Source organism: Meriones unguiculatus, chromosome 1, assembly GCF_030254825.1.
Source record: "Meriones unguiculatus strain TT.TT164.6M chromosome 1, Bangor_MerUng_6.1, whole genome shotgun sequence".
Taxonomy (NCBI): Eukaryota; Metazoa; Chordata; class Mammalia; order Rodentia; family Muridae; genus Meriones; species Meriones unguiculatus.
The window spans coordinates 29,589,075-29,605,486 of NC_083349.1; the positions used below are offsets into that span (position 1 = coordinate 29,589,075).

The following is a 16,412-nucleotide window of genomic DNA, read 5'->3' on the forward strand; positions in this document are numbered from 1 at the left end:
TAGGATATCCAGGGCTTGTAGTAGGCTAGCCTAGTGCTGGTGGTGCCATATTGCCCTGGGTCTTGTTGAATGTGTTCTTACACTGCCCTCCAGCCATCTGGTTGTCCCTGGTGGCTGCTGCCTCTGGTAGGTGCTGAAGGCTGCTGCCTCTGAGATTGCAGGCAGATCTGGGACCAGTGAACTGGTGCATGGAGGGGATGGGGAAAACCTCCCCGCTGCTGGTGGTCCCCACTGGCTGCTGCTTCTGGAAGCCCAGGCAGAGCTCTGCTGCTAGTCCCTAATGGCTGCTGTCTCCCGGACTGCAGGCAGAGCTGGCACCCGGGAATAGGGTGCAGGTCACAGGATAGACCTCCCTGCTGCTGCTAGTCCCTAATGGCTGCCACCTCTAGAACTTCAGGCAGAGCTGCCACCCAGGAACTGGTGGTGTGGAGGTCATGGTACAGACCTTGCCACTTCTGGTCCAGAGTTAACACCTACCTGAATACTGTTTTCAAACATTGTGCTGTGCTTAAATATGGCTAAAGCAAAATAATCTGGGCCAGACTCAAAGTCGTGGTCCCGAACTAGTTACAATAAAATCATACTGAGCTGAGTTTCATTCTTGTCTGTTCGTGTATCATTTCCCCCTTGCCCGCTGTGAAGACTGCAAAGACTCACCACACACAACACGCTGATGTGACAGTGACAGCACATGCTGAGTCTTTTCTGGCTGATTCCCGGGAAAGGAAGAAGGAAGTTTCCAGAGTGTGGCTGTTCAGCTGCCACAGCTGGCCCCGGTTCCTCTGTGCAATGAATTATATCAAAGTCAGCTGCTGAACTGTGCCCACCCAAGGGCCTGCACGACACAGGGACACCTGTCTTCATGACAGCATCCTGAGGGCAGGATTGTCAAAGTCATTCATAGTGGGGGAAACTTCCCTGCTTGCTCCTTTCTTCTTCTATGACTTTCTCAGGAGGGCCCAGTGATTCCCTGGGCCCCTCCACGGTCGCAGAAGTCCAGTGGTCTAGAAGCAGGCTAGAAGAAGGAAAGGAGGAGGGATCTAGTGTGAGTAGAAGTTAGTGAGTGCCGCTTGCCACTTTTTCAGAAGCCGAGGAATTAGTGGGGAAAAGTACAAAGAACAAAGTACCCAAAACGCTGTAATATGTTCAATTATTAGAATTAATTATATATTACCGAATTATCTATATATATTAATTAAATATTACTGAATAGTCCTTTGTGCCTCAGATTATTATACTTCATTATATATTGTGAAAGGTGTTGTTATAAATGTATGAAAATCCCAACCATTCTATCTTACCAGTAAAGACTCAGGAGCCAGATGCTAGGGTGGAAACCTGCTGGCTTAGAGAAGCAGAGAAAGCACCCAGCTGACCTCGCTTGTCAGCTCACATTCTGAGGGAAAAAGGCCAAAAGGCTCACTATCTCAGCCGACAGGCCAGAAAGAAAAAGCCAAAAAAACCCAAGGCCAAAAGCTTACTAGCTCAAAGCTCAAAAAGCCCAAAAAGCCAGAGAGCTAAAGCTCAAGAGCTAGAGAGCTAAGAGCTCCTTCTGCTTCTACACGATGTCTTAAATACCCCTCAACTAAAGTCCTTCCTACTCTTTCATCCCGGTCAGCTGGTTTCTTGCTCTGCCTCTTGACCTGGGGTTAACTTTATTAAATCCTGTGTACAGAAATCTCTTGTATTAAATGTGTGTGCTAGGGAAGGCTGAACCACACCATAATCACCTGTTTACAAACAATAGAAAGTTCTCCTCAACCACACCAAACAAGAAACAGTGTTTTACAGTTCACAATTTTAGGGTTTAAGTGGGATCAAATATCCTGCCACAGAAATGTTTTATTTGTCAATATTACTATGACTGGTAATATTATTACTAATCAAGACAGTTCGTTCAATATTACTTAGAAGTAATTTAGGCCTTTCAAAGATACTTCCTCTCATCTTCATGCATTTTCCCAGCTTGTTACTGTTCTCTGCTTAACACTTAGACAACTGAGGTTTAAAAATGTGGACTTGGGTAATACACAGCTCTGGAAGGTGTTGGAGCTAAGTGTCCCACACTCTCCCAGCACTGGTTTTGTTAGTGATTTTTCGGAAGTTACTGGGAGTTTCTGAAATAGGAAGTGCCAACTTCATCCACATGTCCACAGTCTCTAAGCAACACATCCTGTGTGGTAGTGAACACTGAAGGAGGAAATGCTCGAACAGTCAGAAGTTCACAAGTAGGAACAAGGATCAGACTTCAAGAACCCAGAGGAAAAGCTCTTGCGCCTCCTGAGAGTCCAGCTGGGAGCAACTGGGAGGCAAGGCACACAGGCTCAGGTAGGCAACCCTTGAGATGCTTTGCTCTGCAGTGTTGTGTTTCCGGGTCTGCATTAGGAAAATTTGTTGGTCCTCATGAAAGTGATGGAGACACTGAGGCACTTCAGAACTGAATGGGCAAAGGGATGGGGCAGCTGGCTTACCTCTGTCCCTGCTGTTTTTATCTGCATGATCTTGGTGGTCGCTGAGCTAAGGTCACGTGATTAACAGGAACAGAGCTCTTATACCTGCAAAGGCTCTCAGGGTGTTCACTAAATGGGCAACCTAAGGACGAAGAATGGCACAGAGAAGAGAGAGCCAGGCTGAGCTCAGAAACCAGTTCCACAAGCAACTCGCTCCTTCCAACTCACAAGGACACAGTTCTGACCTTGAACCTCAGGTTATGACTCCAGGACTTCACACACAACTGCATTCAGCTGCTTCTCCACAATGAAGTGACTCAGGCACAGGCTGCCATTGGCAGGTGGAAAAACAAGGAGATGAATCTGAGACAGAGACAGCTGGGGTGCAGCACCCAACTGTGTGTAGGCGACTGGCAAATAACGAGAACTTTAAATATTTATTTAGCATTGATTTTATGTCAATGTACAAACATAGAGGATTGTTTGTAGGACTAAAAACAGTATAAGATCACATCTACTAAAATAGGACAAAACATGAAATGCTACTTCTAAAAATGTTTTCATTAGATACACAAAATAGACAAATGGTGTTAATTATTTTGAGTGGTATGTAGCATGAGTTAGAAAGTGCTGAAGGTTGAATTTTAATATGTCATGCCTACCAGAGTAACCAGAGGGTGAAAGTTATTGAATTTTTAAAATGTGCTTGAACTATGTAGAATTGAAGAGTGAGCCAGAGCTACACAATTTTGCAAATTTTGTGTGAATATTTGAGTATGGGCACAGGAACCTCTGGTGATTCAGGCTGTCCCTTTCTGTTGTGTTTGTTATCTAAAATCAGTGGGCTGTTGTAGAGGAATGTCTTGTGTGTTGTATGAATGCAGCAGCTGTCAGTAAAAATCGGATTGGCTCATTAGCTAGGCTGAGAGAGGAAGGTGGGACTTCCTGAAAAAGAGAGTGGGGAATATTGGGAAGGAGAAGACTGAAGGTCTTTTCAAGGGAGAGACAGAGTTGCTGATGGCCTGGGAGGGTAACTGGACATGTGGCTGGATGAGGCAAGGCGGACTGGTTAGCTTAGATGAGCTAGGTGACCATCTGCCCAGCTAAGGTCTGACCCTTGAAAATGTTAAAAGGTCTTGGTATCTTCATTCTTATGGTCTAATGGCCTCCTTGGGGCTTAGGACTTTCTTCACTAGGAGACATAAGCCCCGGACTTCAACAGGCCGACTTCACATTATGCAGAAAGGTCTCATGAGTCCGAGGTGTGGTGGGTTTTCATTTCTCTGTACCACCAGTTTCTTCTGCGGGAGGACAAGTCAAGAATGCACAGAGGTGCACAGTCTGGGAGGTGGGGGCAGACCATGGGGGCACAGTTTGTTTGTTTGTTGTTGTCAGAGTCAAAGCATTTGATTTATTATTAAAAATTCATACAATATATTCTGATCATGGATTCCCCTCCCCTGTCTCCTCCTAGATCCCCCCTACCCATCCAGCTTCGCACATTCTTTCCTCTCTCTCCCTCTTTAGAAAACAAACAGGCAAATGAAAAAGAGAGAGAAAGCAAGCAAACAAAAAACAAACCTCGACAGTGAGCACTGTTCTTTTTGACAGCTGAGTCCACTTTCTCTTCCAGCTGTGGGAGCTCCATCATGATTCCACAAGTAGTGACCAATGAGGCTGCCACGGTGATTTCACCAAATGGAATCCACTTTCCCCAAACAGACAAAACCCAGCCAACCCACCAGAAGCAAGATAGCCTGAAGAAACACCTAAAGGCAGAGGTCAAAGTGTTGGCGGTAAATCCCACCCAGACCACCCTGGGGGCAGGGAAGGGCACAGGGAGGAAACTCTGTGTATTCAAACTGGAAATAGATTTGGGGTGTGAAGTTGACAGAGTGATCACGGAGTGGTCTGTGGCCTGGTGGAAGCCCTTTGGCAAGCTGCTTACACCTCTAAGACTTTCCGTAAATTGGCAAGTATTTGCCTTTAATTTGTTGTACCTGGAATGAACTCCAATGAGTCACTGAGATTTTGTTTAATTAATAATTAATTAATTGTTTTCCTTTTTGGAGAGCACTTGGTAGTATTTTAGTTCTGGAAACAATTTGTACACACATTCTAGGTGCTCTCTGAGTGTAGATGCAATGACACAAAAGGACCATTGGTTTGACTCTGTGCTCATCCTGGACTTACTAAAGGGACTTTGTTTTGGGTAAAGGAAGGAGCTGAGAAAGAATGGATGTTCTCTGCTGTGAGGAACAATGGAGTTGTTTTTCATACTAATACTATCTGCATGGGTGTCTGTGTTATCCAGTATCAGAACTGAATGGAACTGATGGCCTTGCCTTGTGCATTTAATCCTCTGGATTCCTTTCAAGTACATGTAACAAGTTTAGAAAATTGCTTAATTAAAACTACAAGAGTTGTGCATCTGTGAGGTGAAGAAAGTGTCAGGAAGACAAATTTCCTTCTGAAATGGAGGCAGGGATCAACAGAATGGACACCTGGACTACAGGTGCTGTGGAGCTGGCCCGAGAGGCTGCCTCTATGTGGTGTTCTATGGATTCTGGGAGATGTGGGAAGAGGTTCTCATAGTCTAGTGTTCACAGTAGGAGGGCTTTCAGATCCTCTTCTTCCCACAAGAGGGAGCAGCAGACTTGCTAAGCACGGACTCATAGCTCAGCCCTAGCCAGCAGCTGCTAGGAAGGGCCTTGAAGCATACTAGTGATTCCTGGACAGAAATACCTGAAGGTGGCCTGAGGCTGTGGCAGAACCACACCCCCTCCAGAATGAACTTTCCTCTCTCACCCCAGAGCTTTTACAATGTCTGTGTGTTCGCTGGGAAATTGTAGAAAGACACAATCGTGAGCACTAGCACTGTGGGAGAAGTGGAGCAATGCCAAACCCGCTTGCCACTGCTAGTTTAATCTTCAGTCTCTCTTCTTTCAACAGGCGATCCAGATCATGTGTGGTGTGGTGGTGTTGAGTCTGGGCATCATTTTGGCATTTGTTCCCCATGCCCAACATTTTACCTCAGTGTTTTCTGTCCTGTTAAAATCTGGCTACCCATTTGTAGGAGCTTTGTTTGTAAGTAGACTTCTGTGGGGAGGGCAGGGAAGGGAGCTGTCACCTGCCTGCGTTTCTGTGTACTGGGAACAAGAGGTTGATGGTAGATCTTGTTTTTCTGTGTGCCATCCACAGAAAGTCTTAGTGTAGACGGGCCGTAGGTACGTCATTTACTTCATATAACCACGTCTTTGAACACCAACTTTTTACCTCACCCATTGAGTTATGATGACCTTCGGGGGCTCTTGGGTTTAGGGAAATGTCCAGGAATTGGGATACAAATGACCCAGAGCTTCCTATAGAGTTCGGTGATGGCCAGGGCACCACCTGCAGAAAGGAACATTCATGCTTATAATCTGCCATTGTTGGAGACACTCAGGGTGATAGGATGGACAGTCCTCACTCAGGGTGATAGGATGGACAGTCCTCTGAGACTGTCCCCGTCTGGAGCATGACAAGAAATGGAATGTACAAGCCAACATCCTAAAGAATGTAGCCCAAAACTCCTCACTAAAATATTAGCATGTTAAAAACTACATATTAAAAAGTTGTTTCAACATGTTCAAGTGAGATTTCCTGAAGGAAGTCTGCATGGTTTATATATGCAAATCAGAGTGCCATAACTATTAAGGAAAGGAGGGACAAAAAAAAAAAACCCATAACAATTTTCCATTCTTTCTCCCAGTAGACCAATGCCTGAGACTCTAAAATCATCTAATCCCAAACTTCCCTTTCCAATTAACAAAATATATTTTTGCTATCTCTTAAAGCCTTTATGAATTTTAATGGGATAGATTTCCGTTCTTATCTACCTTTTTCTTGTCTTTTCTGAATAGCACATGGGCAAAGACACACCTCTGTGAGCCTAAGTGTATGTATCATTGGTCATTTGTTCCATGGGAGATTTGTCATAAACACTAGAGGGTAAACTGTGGTCACTTTGTACATAGAAACTGGCCTGACAGTGTTTTCCTCTTCTCTGAGCAGTTCATAATCTCTGGAATTCTGTCCATCATCACCGAGACAAAGTCAACAAAGGCTTTGGTGAGTACAAGAGCCATAACCCAGAACTGATGAGAATGAGACCCAGAGAGGACACATCAGGGCCAGGCTTTCCATGTTGAAAGTTACAAGTTAAGCTCTACAGTGATTATTTGTTCTATTTGTAAGCTGATTCTGGATTCTCCATATCCCTATATAGGGTACCTTCCTCCTATCACAGTGACCTAATCATATGTACCTAATGTCTGAGAAGAGTACCAAGGAATCTCATGTAAAGATACTGCTTTCTGGCTGGGGAGATGGTTCAGAGGTAAAGAGCACTATCTGCTCTTCCAAAGGTCCTGAGTTCAATTCTCAGCACCCACATGATGGCTCACAACCATTTATACTGAGATCTAATGCCCTCTTCTGGCATGCAGGAGTAGGTGCAGATAGAGCACTCATCTACATAAAAATAAATAAATATATATCTTTAAAGCACACACAATTTTTTAAAAAATACTGTTTTCTTGATGCCAATGTATAAGCAATAGGCTGTGATGATTAATCTTGATCATCAGCTTGACTGGATTGAGACGCACCTAAGAGATTAATAAAGAATACCTCTGGGCATTAGCTCCATTCCTTAAGATAAAGATCCAGGTGAAAAAGAAAAAAGAAATTGAAATGTACTCACCAAAAATATCCTCTCATGGACTCTCTGACCGCTATGTTGTAAGCTGCTCTGCTGTGCCACAAGTCACACAATGATGGGCTGAGCCTCTGAAACTGAGCCAAATATGTATTGTTCATGTGAGGCTTTTTGTCATGACAATAAAAGTTGATAACACCAAAGCTTGCAATTTTATTCTTCAGCAGTGAAGATAATATCTTATTGTTAAGGAGTTGCATTTGAGAATTACCAGACCCCCCAAAAAAATATATGTGTGTGTATGTGTGTATATACATATATATATATATATATGTATATTCATACATACATACATAGAGGTAATGCTCTTGCCAGACTTGAGTATGCATTTTTGAACTGAGAAGCTGTATATTTGAATTATAGAATGTTACAGTCATTTTTATAAAACTGTGTTTGTCTCTCAGGTTTTCTCTTCCCCCAGCTAACACACAAATAGTTGAGACTCTTTTATATTTGTTTAATAACAAGCTTCAGGACACAATCCTGAGAAGTATTAACTCTCTTCTTAACCCTCTAAGCTAATCTGGCTTCCTCCCACCATACATTCCAGAGAAACTTTCAATCTGTAGCTTTTCTTCTCCCGATTCTTCTCCTGATGTTTATTGGACCTCTCCCTGGCCGAATACCCTTTTCCTCTTCTCACTTCTCTATTCTGGGTTGGCAGAAAGTCCAGCCTTATTCTCTTTCCTACTCAGTGATTGGCTGTAAGGTGCTGTATTAACATATTGGGGGACATTTGGGGAGAAGAAAGCTGGACTATAGGAAGAAGCTTTTGAAATCTGTAAAGATTCACCCAGTCATAAGTCAACTCATGCTCCTCAAGGAGTTGATTCAATAAGTCCTGGAAGAGAATGCAATGTAATGCAAGAGTTTAAGGATTTAGTTAGTAAGAACTGACTGAGACAGTCTTCCAATTATGTAGAGTATTAATTACTTTTCTGTTGCTGCAGTATAACATCATGACTAAAAGCAACTGAAAATATAGGTACTCTCTAAGTAGAGAAAGGTTTAGGAAATATGCTTAAACAATGCTAAAGAAGGTTCTTTTCATTCAGTGAATGGAGACTAAAGAAGAATGCCAGCTAGAGTGAACCTAGTGTGTTCTAAGAGCAGATATACTGTCAGCATCCTGATTGCAACTATTATTCAAGGCGTCCAAATGTTTTATTTTAGTCACTGTTTGTGGAAAGTGGCATCCAAGTGAGTTATACAATCTGTCTAAAATACAAGTGTTCTAAGATTAAATCCCACTCCAGTGCAATACAGCCGGGTGCACCCCGGAAATGCCTACCTATCACCACAGTTCTCAGACAGGCTTTCACTCAATTTTTCATTTTCTATAAGTTGAAGAAGAAAGAAATCCACTATTGAGAAAAGTTTATTTTGTTGACACCATAAATGTGGTAGAGAGGAGATCCCAAGTGAACATTGGAAATGATTAATCAAGAACAATGAGAGGCTGAGGACCTCTGGCACTGAGGCTTCAAGTTACCAATATCTAGTCCCATTCTGGGTTGTTTGTATGTTTGATTGTTTGTTTGTTTCTGCCTCACACTGTTTCCACAAATGACAACATACTTTCTCCACATGGCATTAGTTATAGTCTATCATAAGACTTTCCAGACTCTAAAGCCTACATGAGCCTGAGAACAAGGACCCCCTATGGATGTATGCGCTTCTGGGAGAGGTAGTGGGTAAGGAATGAAGTTCTTCACCAGCCTTTTCTGTGTGGTTGATCCATGGGGTAGGGATGGGAAGGATGTGTTATTCTGAGTGTGTCAGCCAGTATTGGGTGCATCCAAATTTAACTCTTGAGATAACTCACAAGCAGGAATGCTTAAACAGGGCTCATATTTTTGAGGATTAATAGTGTCCACTGTTGGTGAATTCATTTTTTCCAAGCTTGTATACAGGCAGTGGGTATGTCATGCTAACAGAGCAAAGACGTGTGCCATATAGCAGCAATGAAGAAAACAAGATGAAGGTCCCTTGTTCTGGTCTACCCCCTTTATGGGCTCTTCTCTGATGGCCAATCTTTGATCCAGAGACACTTTTTAAAAATTCTGACACCTCATGGTATCATCTCCCTGGGGTTAAGTAATTAATACAGGGTGTCTCAGCCACATCAAATTCAAACTATAGCATTGAGAGGACATATAGCATTGAGGGACAGGGAGCAGAGCTGGTGTCTGCACCTCATCTTGAGAACTTTCCAGCTTCACATTACAGTGTTTCATTAAAAGTCATGAGTGAAGTTTTCGCCAGGAAAATATTTTCTTTCTCACCATTGAAATCTTGTTTATTCATCCAATTGTCATTTCGGCTTTGGGTTTGTGTGTTCCTGGACTTTCTTTGGGCCCAATACATGCAGTGGTAGTTGGCTGAAGTGATCTAGCAAATCTCATCTGGGAAATGGAGCATGGGAAAAATAGGGATGAAAAACCAGAGACTCTGCTCTTTCTGGTAGTCACAATTATGAGTTGGGGAGAACAGAGAAATAAATTATTAATCTGTTGTCTGCTAATTAGGACAAATGAAGAGAAATTGTGCAGCATTTTGGAAAAGGGGTATAAGTGATGCCTGCCGCTCCTTTCAGGTAGATGGAAGCCTGGCTATGAACATCCTGAGTGTCTTACTTGCGGTCATGGGCGTTGTCATCCTCTCTGTAAACCTGGCTGGTCTGCAGCCTGCCGCTGAGCAGTGTGAACCCAGCAAGGATATTACACCAACTGCTCAGTTTCCTTACCACTATGGCTACGGGTATGGATACCGCACCTACTGCTCCACCACCAAGGCTGTCCTGGCGGTAAGTGCTCCTAAAGGCTGCGTGGAATATTTTTAGTTTGGGGGGAAATGGTGGTCTTTTTCCTACCTTTTGAAAAATCTTTCACTTTTCCTGGTTTGAAATCTTAGAGAAAGGTCAAAACTGAATAGAGCAAAGATAAACAATGTTAATGCTTTTAACCCCAAATCCTTTTTTATAATCCCTCAAATGATTCTGAGTTAAAAGCATTAATGCGCTTTCCAGAAGGCTGCATATATATAGAGATTGGAAAGAGATTTTTAAGCACAATGGGAGCTCTATACTTAAGTCTATATTTTTTAAGTCTGTACTTAAAGACAACGAAAGGAAATTTAAAATTTTGGTCTTGTGACTACAATAATATTAGCAGTATTTCCCCAGAACTTGATTAATAGCTTATTGGAACTCCATTGACTCTTAAAATTCTAAATTTTTGAAGGAGTATAACAATAGCGTAGCTAAGAAAAGAAATTTGAAGTACACTTCACTTTTTAAATATACCTTAAGTCGTTTTCTTAGACCTCTACAGCTTACATTGCCACACCTTAAAACACTTTCTTAAGTTTAGATCTTTACGATTTGCATCTAAAAACACTTTTTTAGACTTTCAGAACTTACAGAGATCTAGGAAAGTGAGGGTTTGGAAAAGGTGGGTTCCAATAGAGGGGGAGGAGCAAGTGCCTTAGTAGGTAGAATTGCCCTTGTGGTGGGAAACTGAAGGGTGCGTCAGGGAGATGGTCACATCATGGGCACTTCAAAGGGCATAGTAGGGAATTGACCACATGACTGGTCTTGGCCTTCCTGCCCGGGTGAGAAGGTATCCAGGAAACCCACAACTCTGAAGCCTGGGATAGTATCCCAGCTCTGAGGTACAACAGTGTCCAAATGGAAGAGCATCCTGAGACACGGGAGCCCAGGAATGATACAAGTCTGAGAGGAGGCCTCCTCAGCAGAGATATTGCAGCTCCCAGGAGAGGGTATCCCTAACTGAGCTGAGGATCTCAGGTGCCTAAGCTCTGTTTCTTCTCCAGCCATGCAGTTCCCAAGGAAGTGTTTCACCAACCCCTGCTCAGCTGAAACACTCAGGAGCCTAAGCCCTGCTCCTTCTCCACTTCTTTTCTGGGTTTCTTGGCTTCTTCCATTGAAAGAGTCACACCAGGCAGCAAATATCTTAAAAGAGATTTATTGGAGGGACAAATCCAGGAGGGGAAGGATGAATTCAGGAGTGGCTGCCTCTGCTCCCAGGAAAAGATAGCAAAGAACTGAGCAAACACCACCTTTAAGTAGGATGTATAGGGGAACAGAGCTTTCTAGGACAGAGATTTCCAGAGTGAGGATTGGTAGGATTTCTTAGCCCTGAACTTAGGGGAAGCTTAGAAATAGCTGTGGTTTTATTCAGACTTTTCACCTAAAATTAGCATAAATCTGAGAGGGGTCCACTAAGGGGCTGGAGATGGCCATTGTGACAGAGGCTAGAGCTGCCTATTTGACAGTTAGAGAGGTGTGGGGAAGGGGCCTATTACCTAATGCCTCAAGGGGTTTACACAGACTTATACTCTAAGCTAAATGAAACAACTTTCCTTAACTAAACTATGACTTTATACCCAGGGCTCAGACTCCTGGTCCTGGTCTCTGGCTGGTAGTGCTCCCCACCTTGGAAGGATGGCTGTTTTATACTCTGTTACCACAGACAGGGAGCTCACAGACCAGCTCCAGCTGGACACACCTCGCTCACCCTGAGCTCCCTGTCAGCAGCAGCTTTAACTTAGGCTTCAGGTGCTGCTGCTTTCTCTGTGGCTTCAGCTTCTCAGTTTCTTCAAGAGTCTAATCTCAGGTCCCAGGGCCTTGGGGTTTAGCCTCAGCTGTTCTGGAGTCCTGAGGTATGGAGAGGGGAGCAGCACAGCCTGAAAATCCAAGCCCCCCTTTCAGGGGCCACAGGTGTAACAATCAGGAGAAGAGCTGAGGGAGTACCCAGGGAAAGATGTAGGGGGAGTGCAGAGGCAAAGCTTGAAGCACCCAGGCCTGGCTGCTGGAGCTCCTCAGCAGTACACACACACACACACACACACACTTTCCTACGAAGTATACAATGTTTACAAAGCATGCAATGTTAACAAAGGGAGTCTGGCAGGGAAGGCTTTCTGTGCTGTGAATTGCCAACAGTGGCTATCCAAAAAGGCATGACAGAGAGCAGAGAGATGGATGTTTAGATAAGGTGGAGGGAAGAAGGAGCTGAAGAGGCAAGCTCTAGAATCAAATTTGGTGGGTGGTGAAAGCCAGCAGAAAGGAATGATCCATACACACCTCAGGAGAGTCCTATCAGCAGCTTCATTAGGAACAGCAGCATTCCTTCAGGAGGAAACACATTTATGCCACAGCTAGAGTGTCAGTACCAGATGAATGAAAATACAAAAAGGAAACAACATGATTGTTCCTAGGTATGGTGGAAGAGAAGGTTTGTTGTAGACAGAAAAGGAAGCCTGTCATCCAGAGTCAGAGACACCTGGTAAAGTCCAGAGTGAACATGCCCCTGAGCCATGTGGGGAAATGGAGAGGAAAAGGGAAAGGGACCAGATAGGGTAGCCAAGAGGACAAAGGCACAAAAAGGGCAAGTTACCAAAATGGCTGGATTGCATAGGGAGGAGTAAGCACCCACCTGGGCTGGAGAGGTCAGGGTGTGGGGTGGGGCATGCAGACTAGGAGGACCCTAAAACAGGTAGGGGCTGAGGGATGCTAGGAGAACCTGGTGGCCAGGTTCACTCAGGTATGCTAACTAGGCACCTTAGCCTCTTGTCCTAAAGCTTGGGATATAACAAATAAAACATGGAATTAAAAGGCTAGAATAAGGGGTTACATGGTAATAACAAGAAGTTGAGGGGAAATTACTAAATAAATGTAGGTGATGAAACCATAAATATTATTGTTATTAAGAACTGAAAGGAAGTTTTGATTTTAAAAGCATAAATCATGAGAGCTCAAACCAAGAGCCCTGGCCCACAGCTTTGTGAATTCACAGAGGAAAACATACCCCCAAAGACTCAGGTGATTTGGAAATGCCCACAAGGAAGCCATGAACGTGTGCGCACGCGCGTGCGTGCGTGCGTGCGTGTGTGTGTGTGTGTGTGTGTGTGTGTGTGTGTGTGTGTGTGTGGTGGAGGGCATGAAGTGAGCTGAGCAAAGCTCAGCTGAGCACTGAGAAATGGATGGTGGCAGGGGCAAGGGCAGGGGTGTCAGGGTGTCTGCACCCTCCAGTGATCACAGTAGGCAGCACCAAGGCCCCTGTGGAGGCAATCTCACTACTCTTTCAGCACAGTTCACAAATGAGGTGGTTAAATGAAGAGAAAAGAAATACAGAGAGGTGGGGAACAGTAATTGTCGGTGCTGTGAGGAAACTCTATTTTCTTGGAGGTAATGAAATGGGACTAACATGCCTTCAATGAAAAAACATCCAAGGACATGCATTTGGTCCCCAACTCATGGAGAGAAAGTTGGGCAAGATAACAATGAAGAGAGCCTGCATATTATTCATTCTGTTATGAAAATAAGAGTAAGGGGGGTGGGGAAGCTACCCCGGGCAGGTGGCCAGATAATCAGGCTAATCTCAAGCTTTCTCAGATCCTAGTAGAGCTGGGTCCGGTGTGTCATCCTCAGTTAAAAAAAAAAAAAAAAAAAAACAAGAAAAAGTCTACGTAAATTAGATTCATAACAATAGGCTAAATTACCACCTAACTATGCCTGACTTTAGAAGCCTGAAGCATTGAGAAGGAATCTGCACAGAGCACCAAGGAAGATGGCATCATGGGGTAGGTTCACATTTGAAGTCAGAGAATGGGCTGAGCCTATTTGTGTCTAGGTATAGTGTCTGGGCAGTGGAGGCCTGTTCTATCTCCACTCTGCCTGTGTGTGTGTGTGCAGATAATGAAGAGTTTACAACATGACATTCATGTTCCTTTCCATCACGTGACCTTCATGAGGAGCAACCTCAAGACAGAAGTAACACACGGGCTGTGTGTTCTTAACCTAGGCCCTGCTTTCAATTCACTGATGATGTTGCAGACTGTAAGAACTGAATTGATTTTCTGCTTCTTACCATCACAAAAAAACAAATGCACACCAAGGAAGGAGGTTCTGTCAATGCTGACATTTACAAAGAACTTTTACAGTCAGAACCTCACTAACCCTCACAAGTCTCTGCGGAGGAAATATTACAGGCGTGTGATAAGTGAGCAGACAGGAGCCAGAGAAGCATGCTTGCAGAGAAGCATGCTTGCCCGGTCTCACACTAGGCAGCAGAAGAGAGCCAAGACAGCAGTGTTGACTCTGTCCTGGTGGCCACTACTCCTCTCTGCTCCCTCCCTGAGAGAACAGTGTAGTCAGGGATTCCTGCCCAAGAGCAGGGAGGAGAAGCGTCATGAAGCAGCTTTGTTGATTTAGTTTGTCTTCATCACCCACTTCCTCCAGGGACCAGGTGTTTATTTTAAGCTCATTTCTAGGTTAGGGAGGATCCATTTCCTTCTCGATGGTGTCTCTGATGGTGGGGGTGGTTTCATCTCTACAGTCACCTCCCACCAGGCATAGGGCTTCTGCTGAGTCAGTCACACCAACCTCTTCTCTCCTGGATTTAGGGAGCCCTTTCACTGATGCTGATCTGCAGCGTGCTGGAGCTTGGCCTGGCTGTGCTCAGCACCACTGTGGTGGAAACAGCGTCACTCTGACTTCTCTAGGGTGAGTGTGCTAGAGGCCTAACTCAGTCATGTCTGTGGTTTCTTTAGGAGGTGTGGTCTGTGCTGCCATGCTGTCATGAATGGCAGATAGCTTGAGAGTAGTCACCGTGGCGTGAACACCAGGAGGTTTGGACTTGGAGGGAGGACAGCAGATGAAGGCATAGAGGGCAGTTGTGCAGCTGATGAGGACAGAGAACAGGTGAACCCGGCAATCACCTGGTTCTTTCCTTTTCTTCTGCAAACAAAGGAACTGAGGCTCTGGGGAGTTTATGCATCTCCTGGCATCCTCCTGAATTCACCTGTGTTTGTGGTTCTGGAGCCTGGCTGCCTCTCTCCTAACCAGAAATATTTTCTCCAGTAGTGACTAGTCCCTTTAACAGTCTGGACTTGATAAAGACCAGCCGCACACTGGAATGTATTCAGTCAGCATCCCAGGCTCTGCTCTCCTTCCTTCTGATCTTAAAATGTTTTTCCTGTAGCAAAGATATTAAGGAAATAATGTTTAGTAGCTGCATGTAACTTTTCTCAGCCAGCTCTCAGAGTGTATGGCTTCAGTAACTTCGTTCTAACAAGATCCTCAAGTAGAATGTAGAATGAAGATTAGATGATATAATCAATGTGTACATTAATAATTGTGTGATATTCTCATCTTGGAACATCTACAACATTGAATGAAATTCTATCATGGATATACATGTGTCTATATAGCTGTCTAGCTTATGTGCACACACATATGTGTGCTTACATATATATATATGTATATATTCATTTGTAGTCTAAAACAATGTATTTTCTTTATTCTAGAATGTGATTTTTCTGTCTCGTAACTCAAAAAATGAATCCAACATGGAGACAAAGGCACTTTGTAACCCTACATATGAAGAACGAATGGTTTCTTAAGGGGAAAAAAAGGCAATATACAACAGGGAATACATCTTCATGATAATGCAGAAAGCCCAACCATCACAAGGTAGCAATGCTTGTTTCTTAAAATTTAGGTTGTTTATACATTGGATAACAGTAATGAGTTGAATGCGTACAATAATACCCTATTGATTTTCATGACCTTAGACTCAGCCAAAGCTCAGTCCTGCAAAGAGTGCCCAAAGGTTCCCAGATATTACTCAAAAAGTTAACAGAATGTTTCAGGAGATTGTGGGGGAGCAAAGTGGCAATATTTTCTTGTCCCCTGCAATTAACAGCAATAGTTAACTATCAACAGCCCCTATGTTCAGAATCCCTGTGATGGCATGGCTTTTTCATCATATCAATTTTATTCATTAAAACATAGAAACAAGGGACCAGCAATGAAGTCTCAAGAAGTAGACCTGTTGTTGGTTTCAAAATAAAGCCTTTGTGGTTATGTTTTATTTGTGTAAGAGTGTTTTCTTTGTATGTTTGTTTTGCCTTTAAGCACAGATCAAGTCGAATTCCCCTGTGATATATAAACACACCAGCTTGATATCCCCTTGTGCTTTATCAACCAAAACCAAATCAAAAGCCCAAAAAATAAAAACATGGGAAAAACAACTGGGAATCTCAATTTCTCTCTCATGTATTTTGGATGTACCAGATAACACACTTATTTCTATGATTACCACCACCACAACAAAAAGACATTTCTTACTTCTTCCAGGAGGCTGGAGAGATGTTTCAGCAGTTAAGAGGACTGACTG

The 16,412-nt window shown here is 43.7% G+C and overlaps 1 pseudogene; it reads left to right on the forward strand.

Moving 5' to 3' along the window:
- The first annotated feature begins 2,171 nt into the window (after positions 1 to 2,171).
- The window catches only part of LOC110541260 (uncharacterized), a 32,833-nt pseudogene continuing 18,592 nt past the window's right edge, over positions 2,172 to 16,412 (forward strand).